This window comes from Pinus tabuliformis, chromosome 6 (genome assembly GCF_031772625.1).
Source record: "Pinus tabuliformis cultivar Carrire ecotype Pingquan chromosome 6, CPIR1, whole genome shotgun sequence".
In the NCBI taxonomy this organism is placed as follows: Eukaryota; Viridiplantae; Streptophyta; class Pinopsida; order Pinales; family Pinaceae; genus Pinus; species Pinus tabuliformis.
The window spans coordinates 1489655940-1489662492 of NC_142292.1; the positions used below are offsets into that span (position 1 = coordinate 1489655940).

Genomic DNA, 6553 nt, shown 5'->3' on the forward strand with positions numbered 1-6553 from the left:
TGCATCATTAATATGAGGTTATTTCTCCTTGTTATCTCATGAGTATTATACTGGTTTATATGTGAATTATATGGCTGTTGTTTCCTTGGTATTTTTGTTGTTATTATGTTAGTTATGAATATGTATTATGACAATGGCTATGTATGGCTCTCATCATGTTTCTACTTATAAATGAATGAACAATGTGTCAATGGCCTAATGGATGAAACTGCAGCTAATGTGATAAGGAAACAATGATTCATGCCGAATCTCAGATAAGTATGAGACCCCTATGCTTAGATCTATTGTTTACATCTGTAGATTGCATTGATGTCAAGTGTTTAATAGAATGTCAGTCGTAGTTGGGGATGGTCAGGCCTAGTCCTAAAGTTGGTTTTTGGTTTATTAGTCTTGTCATCATGTGCTTAATGGATTCTGGAAGTTACAACAAGTTCTGGAGCAGTGGCTGGAATTCTAAGCTTGAAAAGTGCCTTAAATTCGTTGGACTCTGGCATAAGTCTACTGGAAATAGTCCATAGATGCAGGCATGCAGGCTTATGGGAGTGTCTAGAGCTCTTTGGACGGTGGCATGCGCATAGCATGGGAGCATCTAGAGGTTTAATAGCTTACAAACTCAGTGGGACCTAGGGGCATGCTACCTGTGTAGTTGGGATGGCTCCTAGGAGTGTTGTTGCTGATGTTGAAGGTATGTTTGATGTGCTTCCGTCGATTCCACTTCCTTAAGGTCACCTAGGAGGTTGAATCATATCATAGTAGTCTCTCGTCACATGTTTACCCCAGTTGCCTGGTTACTTAGGTAGATGTGAGAAAAAGATGTTACACAATATTTATTTTTTTTCTCTCATAGACATGTTTAGTTTTATCCCACTATGGTATCTAGTACTACATGAGTTTTCCCAATAAATTAATATTTTTTTCAATACATTAGTATAATCTGATTGTATAAGAGGCATATCAAGCGCCACAAGGTACTTGTTGAGTTTCTAAAGTACTTTTTTTTCAGATTTATGAGTAAGCTTTGCCTTCATAATTCTGTTTTTTTTATTACATACATCCTTTGATTTTATTTATAGAATAGCAAGTTGCAGTGTTTTCTTTTGGAAAAAAAAAGTTCACAATCATCGGCAAAGGGTTTCCAGAGTTCGTCTTGTCTCGTATAACTTCGAGTTTCGACCATAGAGGTAACTTATTTTCTACTAAATGTCCGTCCTACATCCCACGACTTGCTTGGCAAGGTGACGTACATCTTCAAAATCTCGGTGACGTACATATTTAAAAATCTGGGTGACGTACATCTTCAAAATCTGGGTGACGTACACCTCCGGAATCTCTTCCAATGTGGTTATGTGATATAATGACATGCTGGTATGCTATTAAGAACTATTCTCTTCTTATCCTTTTGTTGCGCAATATTGGTGCATTAATCTTCTGCTAAGAGCTATTCAACTTGATGGCGAATCTTCCAAAGTCATGGATTGTCGACTACTCCAGTACTTCAAGATCTTCCTGCAACACTTGCAAGAAGACAATCAGCAAAGACGTGCTCAGAATCGGCAGGAGGGTCGCTTCTCCATTCCACGATGGCTTCATGACTGTAATTCTCTTCGGCCTCTTCTCATTAACAGTTCAATGCATTTCTTAGAATAAATATTCGTGGCTCTTATATTATCATTTACCATAGATTACTGCGGTGCCCTGTGTATTTCAAATTACTGAAAAATATGGCGGCGTCGACGAAGATTTTACGCCGTATTTCATTAATAGTTCGGTCAGGTTGGCTTAAAACTAGTTGGTCAGTAAAAGATTTATTTACTCTGTTGCTGTCATTTCGAAAATAGGACATTGAAGTTGAATTTTGGTGAAACTGTAAGCGATTGCTTTGCAGTTTTGCCTTGAACGAGCTTACTGTGCTCAAATTGGGGCACTAGTGCACTTCATTAGTATTTATTTTTGTGGCGCTGGCGCAGAATAACGTAGGGTTTTTAACAGAACCCCAACAATCAGATCTGTCCAACTACGGTTAGTTTGAATGGATACAATGCAGTTCAATCTTTTGGAATTTGAACCCCAATAATCAGATCTGTCCAAACCACGGTTAGTTTGAATGGATACAATGCAGTTCAATCTTTTGGAATTTGAATAGATCTGTCTTATCCCCGAGGTGGGGCTGTGCAGTAGCTAAAAATAGTTAACCCGGACTTTTCAAGGGATTTTTTTCTTTATGATTTTAGATTTCAATTTAGATGACAAATATGTACGATTTCCCAATGCTGTAGCTTTTATCCATTATCTTGTTCTGATTTATCGTTTTATTGTAATAATATAACTCGTAACATTAATTTTGTTTAAAATGTGGTAGATTGAGATTTGTGTTGTGAAATACATAATAATAATTTAGGAATTTTAAAAAATATTTTATTTATTTTATTACGAAAATAAAATTTGAATTTCACAAAAAAAAATTATATATATAAAAAGTCAAACTATTTTTGTTTGAAATGCACTCTATATCTATCATCTATCATAAGTCACATGTTCAATTTTCCTTAAATCCATCATAGTCAAACTCTCTATACTAAAGTGCACTCAGATGGTTCTCTCTCACGCTTTCAGGCTTTGCACAGCCATGAAGAAGAGCGTCAGGTTAGTCCGTGTTGTTATGTTTTATTCCTGGGAGAAGGTTTTTTATTTTAATTTGTTGATTTTTTAAAATAATTTTAATTGATTATTTAGATTAATTTGTAAGGGAATATGCTTATTATAATGTGTTACAGAGTTTTGTTAGGTTACAATGATTTTTAATAAATTTAAAAAATTAGATTCGTGTCAAGTACCTCCCCACCAATTTTAATAATCTTTTTTATGATAAGTTCTTCAATATTTATAAAATTCATTTTATATATAATCAAGTTTTATTTAGCAAAATGGTCCATTATTTTTAATAAATTTAAAAGGTTAGATTCTTGCCAAGTGGCTCCTTGCCCACCAATTTGCTAGGGATTTGAGATTATTTCAATTTTGATAAGTTCTTCCATGATAAGTTATCATTATTATTTATAACATTCATTTATATTTAACTAAATTTTATTTAGCAAAATGATCCATTTTACAATAAGACATGTAATTCCTTTTATTCTTAAATTAAAATTGGCCCATTACTTTTTTATAGATAGTTAATTAAGTAAATGTGTAAATTGGTAAAACATTCTTAATATTGCAATAATTTTTTTATTATATTTATGAAGTTTTCCACTATATCAACTACATTAATATTTTCATATTATTATAATTATAATTCATTTCTAAATATTTTTATTTTTTATTTTGTTTCAAATTTTATTACGAAAGAAAAAAGCCATAACCTTACCCAAAAAATTAAAACACCCCCACTTAAATTCTTAAACCCTGATCCTATCAATATGAAGTTTATGTGAATCTGGACGAGTGGATGAACCTTGACCACTTAATACTTCTCTGTTTCTGATTTTAAAACAATCGGAAAATTGAAATTTCATACTTTCAGCCATGAAAGGCCGTCATGAGTATGGGGGCAATATTGTTTAATGCCATGTAAACGTGTACAGCGTTGGATCTAAATGAACGGTGTACGCTCCAGCATGCTTCTTTCACGTCCATGATTATGGTCCACCACGCTATTGTTCTAGCATGCTTATTGGTCTAGTACGCTATTGCTCTCCATTTGACATTTTCTTTTGCCGCAGTTTGCTTACTGATAATGATAATGATTTTGATTATATATATATATATATATATATATATATATATATATATATATATTTTGGTTAAATTTGTTTTAAAAATAGTAAAGGTTTATTCCCATTACAATTTTCAATGATAAATTTTTTATTATTTATATATTTTTAATAACAAAAATTTATAATTGAATAAAAATTGTTTTTAGTCAAAATTTCCAAAAACATAATAATTAGAAAACTTTTCTTTTATCTTTCACACAAAAAATGATTTCTTAATAATGTCCTCTAAAATGATTAATTATATAATAAATATAATATTTAAATTCAATTTCTAAAATCCCATCTCTTCCTTCACTGCTCTTATTAATTCTCAAATTATACCGAGTTCTCGTAATTCTTACTTTAAACGTTCACCACTTATAATTTGTATTTTCTCCATTAACAACCTTAGCTTCCCATTTCCTCCCACTAGCTACCATTATCTAATGATTCCTTTAGGTAATTTCAGTTGATTTTGGGGACATTATAGCTATTCCTTTAAAATTTAATGTTAAGTACACTTAATTGGCCCTTAAGATATCTTTAGGGACCATTAGCAACCACTATGAAATGATCCCTTAGGTAATTTCAATTGATTTCGGGGACATTATTAGCTATTCCTTTAAACTTTAATGTTAGGTATACTCAATTGGCCCTTAAGACGTCCTTAAACATTTTGATAAGCACATAGTAAGTGTAATTTGTTATAGCAGACACCAATCATTACAGCCCACTTGATAATAGAACAAACTTTCCTCAATGAGAAACAACTTGTTCGCCGTAGGCATTCCTATCGGCCCCTGGTGGATGGGGCGTCGTTGACCTTTTTTTTTTAATTTATTTTTAATTTAATTGAATGGCTGGGATTTATTGTAAGCTAATATCTCTAGTATATGCTTCGTCTGAGTCAGTCTGAGCCTGAGTCTGAGATCGGCGGCTATGGCGCGAGGGAGAGAATCGATAACAATAAAAAAAATAGTTTTGCCGTAGGCGTTTCTATATCGGCCCCTGGTGGATGGGGGGTCATTGATTTTTTTTTTTTTATTAATTTAATTGAATTGAATGGCTGGGATTTATTGTAAGCTAATATCTCTAGTACATGCTTCGTCTGAGTCTGAGATCGGCGGCTATGGCGCGAGGGAGAGAATCGATAATAAAACAAAAAAAAAAAAAAAATTAGTTTTGTGGCGGCGATTTATTTGAAACGTCGCCCTGTCCCTTCGTTTCCATCTCTGCGTTTGCCCATGCGGGAGAAGATAAGCCACCTGCACTTCTATTTCCATGATTTAGTGGCCGGGAAAAATGTGACCGCCGTGAAGGTGGCCTCCGCTCCCACCACAAACTCTTCGGCTACTCTGTTCGGCGCGGTGACGGCGATGGATGACTGGCTTACGGAAGGGCCGGAGGCCACCTCCAAAATGGTGGGCAGAGCGCAGGGTATCTACGTTTCGTCGAGCCAAGAGAAAGTCCACCTGCTCATGGCCACCACCTTTGTTTTTGAGAGCGGCAAGTACAACGGCAGCACCCTCGCCATGATCGGGAAGAATGCGGCTCTCGAACAGGTCAGAGAAATGCCGATCGTCGGAGGGAGCGGATTATTTAGGTTTGCTCGAGGCTACGCATGGGCTTGCACCCATTCCTTCGAGTTAAATACCGACAATGCAGTCGTTGAATACAACGTCACTGTCCTCCATTACTAGCCCTGTTTCTCTGTGTATGTGTCGGAATTTCTTTATATTTCAAATCTGTGGAAAATTTATCAGACTCCACGAACCTCGGCACCGATTATGAGGGTTTTCCCTTTTTTTCACCCTGTCACTCACGAATCCTGATACAATTGAAAGAACGAATTCTGATTCCTTACGGGAATTCGATAGCTGGACGGGTCGGAGTCCCTGTTTCGTTCACAGTTTTCGCAATAAATTGGGGCGCAATTTTCGATCAGTTATTTAATGGCGGAACCGTAAATAGATGGCAATAAATAAGTTTATCTAGCGAAGAAACTTCTGTTAATGTAACTTATTACGTTTGCCTTATTTTAAGCCATCGTCTTTGATTTATTTTCCCCATCTTTAAAAACAGCGGTTCCTCGGTGATGTTACGTTTAAGATTCCTTACGATGACTTGGAAACTATATTTAAAGCGTTATTCTAACAGTGGTTTATACATATATGTTAAGTTATATGCGTATATTTTATATTTTCTGAAAAATATTATATTTATAGAAAATTTTATATCTAATATGTATATAATTAGGTTAATGTTCAAGATTCACATCTTCATAAGTCCAATTTATTTTTTTATTATTAATATATATATAATTCTAATTTATATTTTATTAAAAATAACTATTTTAATTTATTAATATATATATAATTCTAATTTATAATTTTATTAAAAATAATTATTTTAATTTATGGGGGCTAGTTGATTCCGCAAGTGAGTTGTTACTTTCTCATCTGAATATTTGCTACTACCACCAAGATCTGCACCGGGGGCCGATCCACTCAAGCTCTGCACTTAGTTGATTCTGCAGGTGAGTTGTTACACTCAATGTCTCATTTGAATATTTGCTACTACCACCAAGATTTGCACCGGGGGCCGATCCACTCAACCTCACGCCCGAGGTTTCTCAACGACCCCGCGTCCTCTTATTCATCGTCTTCCTACTCATCGAAACCAGGCAATTGCTCAGACAGTCGAGTATCAGTTGCGCGCTTCAGCACCATCCATTTTAGGGGCTAATCGTCCTCCTACTATTATATTATATTATATTAATATGTATATAACTAAAGTTA

At 34.7% G+C, this 6553-nt stretch overlaps 1 pseudogene; it reads left to right on the forward strand.

Moving 5' to 3' along the window:
- Positions 1–1450: 1450 nt before the first annotated feature.
- Positions 1451–5455, forward strand: LOC149264286 (dirigent protein 21 pseudogene; annotated as a pseudogene).
- Positions 5456–6553: the final 1098 nt, after the last annotated feature.